At 37.2% G+C, this 15,650-nt stretch overlaps 1 protein-coding gene across 2 annotated transcripts in view; it reads right to left on the reverse strand.

Annotated features, from left to right (window-relative positions):
- Positions 1 to 5,490, reverse strand: part of LOC106871992 (GTP-binding protein Rheb homolog) — a 128,662-nt gene extending 123,172 nt beyond the window's left edge. The window contains exon 1 of one of the 2 annotated variants that reach the window (XM_052973796.1): positions 5,387 to 5,490. The gene's annotated coding sequence lies outside the window, so the exon portion shown is untranslated. Of the gene's footprint in view, positions 1 to 4,513; positions 4,724 to 5,386 lie in introns of those variants that run through there. The other variant, XM_052973795.1, reaches the window with a different exon arrangement.
- Positions 5,491 to 15,650: the final 10,160 nt, after the last annotated feature.

The following is a 15,650-nucleotide window of genomic DNA, read 5'->3' on the forward strand; positions in this document are numbered from 1 at the left end:
ATTCTTTGCTGATCGTTTTTGATATTATCTATCCCTGTCATTGAATTTTGTGAATATTTAATCATTCAAGCATGTTTTCTACTTCGCAATTTTAAATTGTTAAAATCTCATTGTTTTATACCATTGACAAACAAAAAATTCTTAAAACTAGTTTGCTATGTATGTAGATAAATTTATTTAAAAACAATTACAGGTTTTTCAAATTCAGGTGCATTTTCAAAAACAAATTCTCCTATATACTTTAATATATATATATATATGTGTGTGTGTGTGTGTGTGTGTGTGTGTGTGTGTAATAATATAAATATAATATACATCTTTGTTACTCATTTATATTTTACTCACCTACCTTGGAATCTGCACTTCAGAAGTATTATAGAAAGTATCTTTATATAAAGTACGTCTGAACAAACAAGAGCGGATTTATTCACTAAGTTGGATTGTGCTATCTGCATACACTGCCAGAATATCAGGTGGCAAAAAATTCTGTGAAGAGTTTGATACTCATCTGATATTGTCTGAGTGTGCAAATTAGTTCATCCTAACAAGGTGCCACAATTTAAGTACCTAATTCAACTGAATCTAAATTAAATTATATATATATATATTTTCAGGGTCTTCAGGCTAAATTTAACAGATTTGACATTTTGCATAAAAGGAAAAGAAAATATCCATTCAAGAATAAATGTATTTTAAGAAATCAAAAAATATCAACAGTATTATAGCTGGGAGATAACAGCTTACTGTTAACAGTGGCCACTTTCAGCTTTCATTACATCCTGAAGGTAGCTCCAAAACCTGGTGCATGTATTCCTCATTTTGTCCCTGAGAAGATTTTCGAACATGATCTTGGCAACCAGTTCAGCTTTGGTGTTGCGTGCAGAGCAATTGGTGTCTTACTCAGCTGAAATCTACTGTGCATGTGACTTTCGGTAGCAATCCTCTCCAGACAGGGATTGACCACATATAGCTCTGAATTTAGCCTAAAGCCCTGTTCAAAGGTGTGTGGATGAATCCTAGTGTACTGACACAGTTAGAACACCTGCTATGTCTCTTCCTGCTGGTCATGGCTTCATGGTCTCCATTCCAGCTGTTCATGTCACATCTTACAGCATTTACAATGTTCTCAGAGCATTGAGCAGCAGTCATGATGTTGGCATTTTAATAACTGGTATAAATCATCATGGTACAGGTAACTCTTTTGCAATGTTCAGATGGCTTCCAGTCCTCATCTCAGCTTACTTTTTATTTAACTATAACCTTTATGCTCTCCAAAGCTGTTGACTCGTCACTATTACATTAAGCACTTCATGAAAAAAGATGATATAAAAAAATTGTCAAATTTAGCCCAGACAACTTGTATCTGTATATGTATGTATATATGTGTTTATGTTTGTGCCCCACCATTGCTTGATAACCACTGTTGGTTTGTTTATGTCTCCATAATCGTCGCAGTTTAGCAAAAGAGACCAATAGAATAAGTACCAGGCTTAGAAAAAAGTACAGGGATTATTTGACTGAACCCTTCAAGGCTGTGCCCCTGCATGGCCACAGTCCAATGACTGAAGCAGGTAAAATACAGAAGATGAAGATTAACTACATATATGTGTGTATATAAATGTATATATATATATGTGTGTGTGTAGTATAAACCCCAGATTGCCTATAGCCAAATAATCCCCTTCTGCATACTATTACTGTGGTCAACTACCAACAGGCTTATAATTACAATATGCAGCCAAGTTTAACATGCAAAGTTATATGTAACCTGACACCACCAAATGGGTTACCTCCCTGTGTGGAAACTGCAGTTGCTGAACTGTCAAACCATATGGGTGACTGACAACTTGACACCAATAAACTGTCTGCTTTTCCACACTGAGCAAATAATTTTGGCCACTGAATATGGCTGAAGAGGAATGATGAAACCTAGCTGGAGAGGTGCTAGGTGGATGTGAGATAGGTACCTTTTTGCCTATATGGCAAATTAGACCTGCATGACTCCACAATTTGAATAGTGGAGATGATCCTGAAAGTCAGTTGATCTAGTAGGTGGGGCCTCACATCTGTAAGGTAGGCCAGTGCACTGTAAAGCTATTGAAAGGAAGCCCCGCAACACAGTGAGTATTCTCTTCTGATGAACTCCAAAATGCACTGGCATCCAATATGCAGTTTTCAACTGACTGCAGTTGCACAAGCAAGCTGTTTTCAAGTCTCCATGGGATCTGAAGTGATGAATGGAGACCCAGATATTTAATTCTTTATTGCCCACAGGGGGAGCTAAACACAGAGGGGACAAACAAGGACAGACAAAGGGACTAAGTCGATTATATTGACCCTAGTGCATAACTGGTACTTATTTAATCGACCCCGAAAGGATGAAAGGCAAAGTCGACCTCGGTGGAATTTGAACTCAGAACGTAACAGCAGACGAAATACTGCTAAGCATTTCACCTGGCGTGCTAACGATTCTGCCAGCTTGCCACCTTCTAGGTATGACCCAAATATTCTTACCTAGAAACCATTACAAAATCTCCTTTGAATTCGAATTCTCTTCACTTCGACTCCATACATCTGAAGATGTGGGTGTGTTCTGTACAAGTAAAACACTTGAAATAATGTGAAAGAGAATCAACTTGAAATTAAATACTTACAGCACCAATGAAAGTGTTAAGTAATCTTTTCTTTTGCTTGTTCACCTATTAACATTATACATACCCACGAATATGTATGCATGTAAAAGTACATATATCATCATGTACCGTCCATGTTCCGTGCTTGTGTGGGTTGGACAGAATTTGTTGTGGAAGATTTTCTACAGCTGGATGCTATTCTTGTTGCCAACCTACACCTGTTTCCAAGTACAGTAATATTCCCCATGACCAGATATGTTTGCATGGAAGATTGGAAACAAAGGACATTACACAATGATCACATTTGTTTTACAACAATCATACAAAGTCAAGGCAAAGAGGCAATAACATACACATATAAACACATACATTATATATATATTGAGAGAGAAAGAGAGAGAGAGAGAGAGACACGCACACACACACATATGATGGGCTTCTTTCAGTTTCCATCAACCAAATCTACTCATAAGGCTTTGATTCTCCTCAGGCATAAGACATTTGCACAAGGTGGCATGCAGTGGGACTGAATCAGAGACCATGTGGTTGGAAGTAAACTTCTTACCACACAGCCATACCTGAGCCTGTGTACACACACACACAAATGCTTATACTTTTATTGGTTACAGCCAGATGCTGTGGCGATGTCAGAACATCACCATTAATGTTAATGCTTGTTTATTTTAGACTCATTTCCTGGCCCTATCTCCAGTACTGGTCTTGATGAAGTAGGGGATTTGACAGACCTGCCCTTCTTTGCATTTCTTGCTCCAATATTGGATCATCCGGTATATCAGATAAAAATTTGTCTAACACATCCATATCTATTTCTCACAGATTCCTAAAACCTTTCGGCAAAGAGCATATATATATATATATATATATTATGTGTATGAACATGTATTTGTATACATATGTTCACACACATTATATATATATATATATATAAGCAGACGTTAAACGATGATGATGATGATATCTATACAAGAGAGAGAGATGTTTCATCATATTAATTTTACATCTGCTTTTCAAGCCGGCATGAGTAAGACGGTTTGACAGGATTCAACAAGTTTGAGGAGCCCGTCTTCCTCCAATGTCTCATTTTTGGCATGGTTTCTATAGCAGGATGCCTTTCTTACCACCAATCATTTTATAGTGTGAACTTGGTACTTTTTGTGGTACAGGTACTATTAGTGTCGTATGTATACACATATACATAGATGTACATATACATTTCAATATACATAAGTACACATATCTACATATATACATACATTCAAATACATATTTGTATAAGTGTATATATATACATACACACATACATCTTATCTATCTATATATATATATATATATACACACACACATTTTTATATATATATATATATATATATATATACATACACGTATGTAAACCTATATACTCACACAAATACATACATACGTGTATGTATTATTAAAATGTAATCGGATAGGGAGAAAAATGAAAAAAAATTACTGGGGATTTTTAAGTACTTCAAAGATGATTAATACATACACATTCAACATTTACACATTCACATGTATTAATATGTGATATATATGCAAGTGCATTTATGAGAAGCGGTAATATAACTGAAGCTTAGTTAAAGCGTAGCAGAGATAAGGGACGTAAAATGAGGAGGAGGGAAGACAAATTGAAAAGGAAAGACGTGAGGGAAGTAAAAGGAAACAAGAGGAGGGGAAAGAGAAAGATCAGCAAAGGAGCGAACCTACTACTGTCGTCATTATCAACATTATCACTTCTAACACCAACACCACTGAAATCACACCACTATTGCAATTATCATCATTCTCAAAACTGCCACCATCATCATTATATAAATAAATGAAAGTCAACTTACTAGTAACGCATTTGTTTGATTACAACATTTTAGAATTAAGTCAAGTGATCCAGGTATTGCTTGCGCCTTATCTTGAAGCAAGTAAGGCGAAGAAACGATTTGAAATAACTGAGTAGGTTGAGTCTATAGTGTTAGCAAGATTTTGTTATTGGTGATGTCGTAGGGAGAAGTGTATGTTGTGCAATACTGCCGTAAACTGGTCTGACCACCGGAAGTGAAACTAACAACGGGAAGTAGAAAGCTCGTATTATGAATGAATGAATCTGCCATAGTAATTGTTGTAATTGCATGCACGCACACACACACACACAAACGTACACAGAAGTCAAGCACATCGTTAGAAACTCATGCACACATTTACACAGAAATCTGCACAGAGAAAAGAAATGGCTGATACACACTGTTACTACATCAAGTTACAGTGATAGAAAATATCATTTCTTTTTCATTCATATGATCAACTATAAGGGAGGCGTTTCATGGTCCCGCCTCAGTTCCCAGCCAAAACAAACCGCAACACAGTTTCAGTTTTGGCTGAAGCTATTTCATTTCATAAATCTAGAAAAAACGTTCATGATGTTTGCGTGCGACTGTGTAAGGAATCAATATTAACAAGAATAATACTTAACATTACTTCTCAAATCTCAATAAATGTTTTATATCTATTTTTTACTATCAAGAGTAGATAATGTAAATTTAATCTTGATTAGGTAAACAATGTAGATTTACAGGAAAATTTCGTTTTGATTAGATAAACAATCCAGATTTAAAAGCGGAATGATATGATATGACATTCATACCTCTTCTAATGCTGTTAGTAGCGTAAAGTAAAATAACATTACAAAAAAGAGAAACGCGTTTCAGAATGCTTACCTAGTGCATAGCTCTCTTTCTAGCTCAGCAGGAATAATACACTACTTTTATCAGAGTAGTAGCTGTGTTGACTGTTACTACCCCATCACCGATATTGCCTTGCATCACTGGAACTTTTTTTTTAGAGGAGAAAAGGTATATATACCAGTTACGCTTTTCATTCCTTTCCTTCTCCTTGGAAGGGAGAAGTTATCCACAAATTGGCAACTTGGCCTAAAGTTTTGCAACAGACTTGGCAATGGAATAAGTCTACCTTCCACTGTCTCCCTAAACAGAAATGTTCTCTAAGATAAGCTTCTACAGTTTCTGTCAACTAAATTTTACTCACCAGGCTTTGGTTGAGCTGAGCATGTAAAAGAAGTTTCACCAAGATTGAACCTGAAACTTGCTTCTAAACAAATTCCTTAGCCACATGGCCATAAATATTTCGACAATAGAACTAAGGTATCTCCTTAAAGAGATTCTTCTTTGTGTATCATCAAGTCAGTAAACAACCCCTAGTGACTTCTTTGATAAACTCACCACAACTACCTTAGTACTCAGAATGTAATAGCTGAAAATATTGCAGAATATTTTCCCAACACTAACAATTCTGTTAATCCATTACTCCTGAAGGATGAAAAACCAAGTTGATCTCAGCAGGATTTTAACTTAAAATATAAAGAAAAAAAAAACCAATTCTATCTATTTACTACCTTGTACAGATATTGGCCATATAAATATTTTATTTATCCCTTTGTACAATTATTAAAAAGAAGTCTTGGCTTTTCATAATGAAGGTATTCAAGAAATAATCAGCTCTATTGACTTTTTTGTTATGAGGTTTGGAAGGAGAGACATATTTTCTTTTGGACATTAACAATGAAAGCCAAGAGCTGACCCCTACAGTACAATGTTCACCATTAGCAATATTATTTCAAGGGTTTGGTCTGGAGAAAGGGCTTCACCTATGTCATTTGCATGTCCTTTGAGTCCAGTAGTTACTAATCCTCTTGAACAGCTACCAATCATCATCATTGAGAAAAAACATGGATAGGGAGTGAATTTCCAAGGGCCAACATTCTAGAAGGGAAGAATTATGCAAGTCTTCACTGAATGCAATATGAGTGAAGAGGGGACGTGAAACAAGTGAGTGCCTGAGTGGAACTGGCATGAGACCAGCCAACTCCAAGGAGTAAACTCCACTGTAGTAGTTGATGAAAAGGTACTGTGAAGAGAAAGCATGTCTGTGGTCCAGAGTTAGGGTGTTTTGACAAGCAAGTTGGATGGCTTTTTCTTGTATGTGTGTGTGTGCAGCACCAACCCAGATTTTTGAGAGAATGACTCTATCATCAGTTTCACATGAGCTTCAGAAAGGGCTCATAGGTGTTGTGAGCTGAATATTTTCTAACCTTGAAGGGGAAATTCAGTCTTTGCTATGTTGAAGATGAGTGACCATCAGGATTGAAACTTGGTGATCTGTTGCCTGGAATTTGTAACATCTCTGAGGGTTCTATTACATATTGTTCATGTTTGGTGGGAGTACAATATTGTTTTCCTGATGTCTTTGTGCTGCTGAAGATTGGCATGATCGCAATATCTTTTTACTTGTTTCAATCATTAGACTGAGTGGAGCACTGCATTGAAGAATTTTTAGTCAAATGAATTGACCCCAAAACTTTTTTTAAAAGCTTGATACTTAGTCTATCAGTTCTTTTGCCAAACTGCTAATCTATGGGGACAAACACACTCACACACACACACACACACACGTATGTATATAGAAATATATATATATATATATATATATATATATATATAGAGAGAGAGAGAGAGAGAGAGATACACACATACACAATGCCCTTCTTTACATTGAAGAATTGTTTTAATGGTCTCAAAGTAGATTTGGTGTGGGGTGTCTGCATTGCATGTGGATGATGCTTGGGTGCAGAAGGTTAGGAAGGAATGACAATTGGCGTCATCTTCAGAATAGTAGCCATTGTGGGAAATGATAGTAAGTAAGTTATTGATATAGAAGGAAGAATATGAGAGGCAAAAATAAACTGAAGTTCTTCAGAAGTGACAGGGTGTTAGACAGAGAGAGATCTATCAGCACATGCTACAATGATATGATCTGACTAGAAGCCTCCAGTCAAAGTGATGAAAGAGGGATAAAGCCCATAAGCAGTCAGTTTAGCCAATTTTAAATGCAATACAATAACATAGTTTCCACCAAATTTTTTAAGAGTTTGAGTCCATCAGTTCGTGTATTGGAGAGATCGCCAGTAGATCTAGCTTTATAGATGCAATACTAATGGTCATTTAGGAGAGAGAGGAATTCAAGGTATCAAAGAAGAGATTACTCATGACTGTCTCTATCAACAGTGAGATGTTAAAAGTGAGAGCAATAAGTTCTTAGTTGATGAAATCAGAGGGGTTGGCTCTTCTTAAGGTTGACTCACATTCACATGTTTCCAAACTTCAAGGTAGGTCTCTGGAGAGAGAGAAGGGAGAGTTTAGAGTAGGGAACATCACTGGCATGCATTGTTCAGCAAAGATAGGGAATATCTCTGGAGTACATTGTCTGACAGAAGTAGAAGAGACATTGTCAGAGTTGATGGTATCCTTGTTGGCTTAAAGTGGTTAGATATGCTTTTGCAATATGTATGAAGTTGAACGGCTTTGACTAGTTAAAATGGAACAGGTCATAGACTCTACTTACTAATGATTGGATAAAGTTGAATGTTAGGGTATCTGGAATATTACTAATATTTTTTTACTTCATCCACAGCCAATGAATAACCTGTTAGAAAAATTTTAAACACCCAACAAAATTGCTAATCCATTTCCATAATTGTATTGCAATATTTTATTCATTAAATTTTCATTTACTAACAATGAATTAAATATTTTAAATTTAGAAAGTATGAAATTAAATTATAAAATAATAAATTTTATATATAACATCATCATCATCATTTAATGTCCTCTTTCCATGCTGGCATGGGTTGGGTGGTTTGACATGGAGCTGGCTAACAGGGAGCTGTCCAGACTCCAACTGTTTGCTGTGGCATAGTTTCTATGGCTGGATGCCCTTCCTAACTCCAATCACTTAACAGAGTGTGCTGAGTGCTTTTTACATGTCACTGGCACAGGTGCTTTTACATAGCACCAACACAGGTGCAATAATGCAGCACCAGTGCAGGGTGCTTTTTAAGTGGCACTGGCACCTGAAGGACAAGCCTGTATGTGTGGAAGACAGTGATTTTATCTAGCTTAATGCATCTTATCAAGTACAGCAAATTGCCACGTCTCCCAATCCCTTGTCATTTCCTCAGTAAGGCCCAGCAGCCAAAGGTCCTTTCTCACCACTTCATCCTACATCTTTCTTTGTGTACCCCTTCCACAGGTACCCTCCACAATTAGAGTTCAGCACTTCTTTATGCAGCTGTCCTCATCCATTTACATCACATGACCAAACCAGCATAATCTTCTCTTTTACACACAACATCTGATGCCTCTGTTACCCAGTTTTCCTCTTTGTCATGCATGCACACTGACATTACTCATCCAGCAGAGTATGCTAGCTTTATTTCTTACAAGTTCTCACAAGTTCTTTGTAGTCAAAGTCCATGTTTCACTGCTATGTGACATCATCATCATAATTTAATGTCCACCTTCCATGCTGGCATGGGTTGGGCAGTTTGACAGGAGCTGACCAGGCAAAAGGCTGCACCAGACATTTGGGTCTATTTTGGCATGATTTTTATTGCTGGATGCCCTTCCTAACACCATATATATAGAGTTACATATTTCATCAGATGACAGCACTGAAATAAGAAACCCATTGTGCTTTTCTCCTTATAGATCACAAACAAACCATGCTTCAACTAAGAAGAAAAAGTAAAAGATAATAAGCTGAGTCAAACCATAGAGCATAAGAAGAAGCAGCACAAAAATAAAATAAAAATAGACCATCACAAACATTAAAGAGATAAAGTGAAAAACAAAATAAAGGCTTGATTGATGAAAAAAATTAAGATTGAAGTGTGTGTATACTTTCATATTGTCAAACAATATAATACTGGTCATGGTATATAACTGATCTGAATGTTGTCAGTTTCTTGCTGAATATTACTACTAGACAATATTGATAACTCTTCAGACATGCTGGTCAGAACAACATAATTTCTTTAGCACTGGAGGTATATAAAATCTAAGTTGGTTTAGTGGCAGCAAATGGGTGAAACAAAATTTTGGGAAAAATATTTAGAAGAAAAAGAAAAAGTTATTCTTCATGGATTGGTGTTAGCCATGGCTGAAGTGTGTAGGCTGTGTGTATATCAGCCTTTAGCTCAAAAAGTGACTCAGCTACATTGCCAAAACAAACTTGCACTTATGAGGGCAGTGTCCAAAAATTTTGCTTTTCAGGAAAGCACTCAGATTGTGTGGATTCTTTAGAATGATTCTCTTCTTCGCCAAGCAGAGTTTGAATCTCCTACTTCCATTAAGATATGTCCTAGATCATTCCCGTAACCTCCAATTAATGTTATATGATGTTGTATCCTTTAATCACCATAAGTAGTTGATTAAAGTTGTGACATGCTTATCATTGACACTAAAATAGCATCTGTGATTATTTAACCTAGCCTAAAAGATGGTCTCTGTTACTCCAACATCTTTCTGTATATGCATCATCTGGTAGGTATTAGTTAAATGCTACTCCTGCTTCATAGACCCTGTCTTCTGTATTATGTTGACTGTTTACTGAGAACTTACTGTAAACACTACATGAGCTGTTGTAGTTAAGAATATTAAATAAGCTATTGTAGTAAAGAGTATCAAATAAAATTGTTTTGATATTAAGTCTGCAGCAAAACAACCCTCTTAAATTATGCCTATTGAAAAATTTCTTATATCTGAACACACATTAAATGCTTAACCATTTTCTAAAGACATCCCTACCTACACAGGTTAACACATTAAGTAAGGAGTACAAACAAGAAGACTTAGTGGTGATGTTTTCTTTTGTGGACATTTAGACCAGCCTTGTTAGAATTGGGGGTCACTGCATCAAAGACATCTTTACTGCAGAATAAGTTGAAGATCTTCCTACTGACACCCATTATAGGGTTTTTAATAATTATAGATGGGTGGCAGGAAGCTATGTTGATGTACTACTGTAGCTTTATGTTATCTTCTTCAGTGCCATAGAAAAATTTCAAAGCAGACACTAACTATTCAGTGTTTTTCAGTTGTTCATTATACATTCTTTCTATTAAGTTGATCTGAACTATCTGGAGTTTGGTGTTTTGATTACAATTCTCATGGTCATCCTACTTTTTACCTGTAGAAGCTATAGTGATACTAAACTACTATTATACTTTGAAAGAACATGAGACAATGAGTTAATACAACACAATTCAATAAAGTAAGAAGGATTCATAAAATATTAACTATTGATTATATTAAATGCTATAATCTGTAAATGCTTCAACTATGGATAGTTAAACTGAAATGACTTAAGTGGATATTATATTGAACTACCAACTAAGAGATTCAAAGGTCTAATGTTCAAATAAATCACATATTTTATTGAATTTTTAAAAAGTACACTTTATTCTTCATTATCTCAGTTCATCTAGCTATTAATCTGTAAATCCTCTGGGAATATTCCCTGAAATAGATCAACATTCTATTTAAGAATCTCTCTCATCTATTTCATGTTAACACTGACCTTTAAAATTCCCTAATGATTTATCATTCAAGAAACATTGTCAAAGCCCACAATTCATCAAGTTTTATCTCATAGAGTATATATAGTGCCAACCACTGTTAGTTCATCCTATACTATAACTATAACTGGTGGCATACCACTCATATTAACCAGCATGAGCTCCTCATACACTATGGCTATATCTGGTGGAATATTACTAGTATTATTCTTATGATTAAAGCATCAAAAGATAAGTCTACTCACTTCATATGCAGCAAATTGATGCTTTTCAACTAAATAACTGGTTTCTTTCAATGAAACCCAACAAGAGAAGAGGGCCAGTTGGCATTACTCAGCATCTGAATGTCCACAAGATATATGATGCTGTGTTGAGGAAAGAGCTTCATACTTGCTTGTCCAGCATTGAGAATACTACAGTATGGGAAGATTTTTGAGACCAGGTTCTTCTATGTGCTGCTGAAACACTGGGATATGCTACTGCCAGATAGACTAGTTTGATGAAAATGATGCTGAAGTTCAGCGACTATTGGTTGTAAAATGCCATGCCCACAATGTATTGCTGCGCAGAGGACTTTCAGCTGTGCAGCGAAATTTAGCACTTGCCCACTATAGCAGTTTAAAATCACTACTGCAGTGATCTCTCAGGAAGATGCAGAACGCTTGGTGGGAGGATCTTGCTCGTAATGTTCAGGCTGCTGCTGATGCAAATGACAGCAAGAAACTTTACCATTTTATGAAGCAAGTTTATGGGCCTAAGAGCTCTGCATCAGCTTCTTTGCTTTCCAAGGAGTTTCCTACTTTATTTACTAAATCAACACAAATCACAGGTCACTGGATTGAACACTTCTCTGAACTCCTAAACCACGAGTCAGTTGTGGATGAAACAGTGATTGATACAATGCAACAAAGACCTATCATTGGCTCCTTAAATTCCATGCCCTCAATAGATGAAGTAATGACATCAATAAATAAAGTGAATCTTGGTAGGGCACCTAGAAGGGATGAAATTTGTGCTGAGGTCTTACGATTTGGTGGCAATTACATCATACAGTCCCTTCCCTTCATGAACTTATTAGTGTAGTTTAGAGGGATGGTGCAATGCCTAAGGACTGGCAGGATGCAATTATTCTTCCTCTCTATAAAGGAAAAGGAGCCAGAATAATGTGTGGTAACTACAGAGGTATTTCTCTACTATCAGCTGCTGGCAAGGTTCTGGCAAATATTCTTCTTACCCACTTGAATGGGTGTCTTGTAAAGGATATCCTACCTGAATTGCAATGTGGCTTCCGATCTGGTAGAGGGACAATGGATATGATTTTCACAGCAAGACATGCAGGAGAAGTGCTATGAGCAGAATATGAAACTTGTCCAGATATTCATTGATTTAACCAAGGCCTTTGATACCGTGAATAGGGCCTTGCTATGGAAAATACTTGGCAAACTTGGATGTCCGGATCACTTTATATCTATAATTAAATCATCTCATGATGGGATGGAGGCTTGGGTCAATGTTGGTGGTGGCATGGCGGGACCCATTCCTGTAGAGAATGGTGTCAAGCAGGGTGACATCCTTGCCCCAACTCTCTTTTCTTTGCACTTTGCTGCTGCTTTTACTCATGCTTTTGCTAAGGTTAGCTCTCTGGGAATATATGTCAGATATCGATCTTCTGGCCGCCTCTTTAATCTGCACCAATTTGCTGCCAATTCAAAAGTTTTCTAGTCTCTTATTCATGACTTCCTTGATGCAGATGACTGTGACTTAGTCACTCACACAGTGAATGACATGCAAATACTTATGAATCGTATTTCTGCTTCTTACAAGACATTTGGACTCAACATTAGCCTGGACAAGACTGTTGTAATGGTCCAGCCTGCACCAGCAATTCCATATATGGAACCAGCTATCTTGGGTGAAGGAGCAATTCTGAAAATGGTAGACAAGTTTGTCTACCTGGGCGGCACACTCTGTTGTTCTTGCTCCCTGGATGATGAAATATCTTTCAGGCCACAGAGAGCAACTGATTCCTTCTGGTCTCTTCAGTCTTGTGTCTGGTCCCAGCATGGCATCACAAAGCAAACAAAAATTGCTGTATACTGGGCATGTGTACTGATAATGCTCCTTCACTCATGTGAGACATGGATCCTTTACAAACATCATACAAGGGTCCTTGAACGCTTTCATCAGAGATGTCTGAAACACATTCTGAATGTTAGCTGGACTTTAAAAACTCCAGACACACAGATCCTGAGGACAGCTGATATCTTGAGTATTGAGGCGATGGTGCACAGGCATTGCTTATGTTGGACTAAAGAGCTTATTAGGATGAAGGATAGCAGGATCCCTAAACAGATGCTATATGGGGAACTTGTTAATGGAAAGAGACTCCGGCAGAAACTAAGTCTGCAATTTAAAGATTGTGTCAAGTCTTCATTAAAGGTCTGTGATATACAGGACACTGACTGGGAGAGCAATGCCTGTCATCACCACAGATGGAGGAAGCAGGTTAAAGAGGGGCCTGACACCTTTGAGAGAGCACGTACTCTGCATGAAGAATTTAAATGTGCTGCTCAAAAGTGCACTACTAATGTGTATGGGAAAAGCAATGTTTGCAATCGTGTATACTTGTCAAAACGCACACGTCAAGATCACCAGCCCTCTTCTATAAGCACATACAAACTCTCTTGAACACACGCATGTGCACCTACTTTATTATCTCCCCTTCTTCCTAGCTCTCCTTTGTGACCCTTCTGTCCGGCATTCGCCATGAGAGATTTCTAGCCACTAACACATTCTTTTTTTTCTCTCCTTGCTTTTTTTCTGTGTTCCTTTCTGTGGAAGAGTGTAGGCTTGAAATGTTAAAGACTTTTTCACTTCCTGAGCGTTATACTAATACATCTCTTTGTTGTCTACACCACCTGTCTTCGTCTTTTGTTTTTTTTTGTGAATTCTCCCTATATATATATATATATATATATATGTATATATTCATGTATGTATAATTACAAAGTGTACTGGAAGGCATAACACATTACTGAATAATTTGACTAATGTAATCAGTTCTACACTCTACGTCTACATTCCACATGGTGTGAAAACAACCATCACATAGTGGACAGGCTAATGTGTGGTGTTCGAGCCATGTCATGTAGTAATAAGGGAGAGAGTAAATGAAGACTTTATATAATGCATGTTTCCACAATCTAATTGGCTTTCTTGGCATTAATAGCCATTAATATTGAGAAAGCAAGACTGTACAAACATACAAAGGATACTGGCTGACAATGTCTGCACAGTGGGATTGAACCCTCAACAATGTGGCTCTGAAGCAACTTCTTAGACTTGTGGGTTGACCAATACCTTGTGAGTCAAAACTGGTTGACACAATGTGTTTGTGTGTGAGAGACAGAGAGTGCATATGTTTTTATGAGTATGTTTGTGTAAGTCAGTTCATATTTCCCTCATGATCATGTTTACTGATTGTAAAAAAAAAAAAAAAAGAGATGCTCATTCAGACAGTGTCATTTGTTTCCAGTTATCTGCATAACTATGTCCCAGCTGTTTGTTGTTCTAAAGATTATGGTTATTACCCTACTTGTACACAACTAAGGGTTGGCATCAGGAAGGGCATCCAACTGGAGAAAATTCTAACCTATGCCAGTATGGAAGAGTGGACATTAAAATGCTGTTGCTGATAATAGATGTGTGTGCATAAGCGTGTGTATACATACATATACATATATATTTGTGTGTGTATATAATTATGTATATACAAATGTGTGTGCATGCATGTATCTGTGTGTGTGTGTATTCTTTTATTCTTTTACTTATTTCAGTCATTTGACTGCAGCCATGCTGCAGTCAAATGCTGGAGTACCACCTTTAGTTGAAAAAATCAACCCCAGGACCTTGTAAGCCTAGTACTTATTCTATCAATCCCTTTTGCCAAATGGCTAAGTTATGGGGATATAAACACACCAACATTGGTTGTCAAGTGATGTTAGGGAGACAAACACAGACACAGACACACACACACACATACGATGGGCTTCTTTCAGTTTCAGTCTACCAAATATATATATGTATATTGGTCAGTAGTTCATATATCTGAAAAAGAAACACTCTAATGCATTAGAGCAGTAGTATATTTAGAAGGTTGTTTGTTATAGCCAGTTAAAGAGTGACCACTGGTTTTACACCTATAAAGCACTTGGCTTTATGAGCAATTTGTCAGACTCTACAACTTTATAGATAAGCATCAGTTGTGGCGTGCAAGAGAGACGATTGCGCTGGTATGGACATGTGGTGAGAATGGAGGAGGATAGCTGCGTGAAAAAGTGCCACACCCTAACAGTTGAGGGAACCCGTGGAAGAGGTAGGCCCAGGAAGACCTGGGCTGAGGTGGTGAGGCAAGACCTTCGTACATTGGGCCTCACCGAGGCGATGACTACGGACCGAGACCTTTGGAAATGGGCTGTGCGTGAGAAGACCCGGCAAGCCAAGTAAGATCGTTGCCAGTGCCCCTGGACTGGTTCTTGTGCGGGTGGCAC

This window comes from Octopus bimaculoides, chromosome 17, assembly GCF_001194135.2.
Source record: "Octopus bimaculoides isolate UCB-OBI-ISO-001 chromosome 17, ASM119413v2, whole genome shotgun sequence".
Taxonomy (NCBI): domain Eukaryota; kingdom Metazoa; phylum Mollusca; class Cephalopoda; order Octopoda; family Octopodidae; genus Octopus; species Octopus bimaculoides.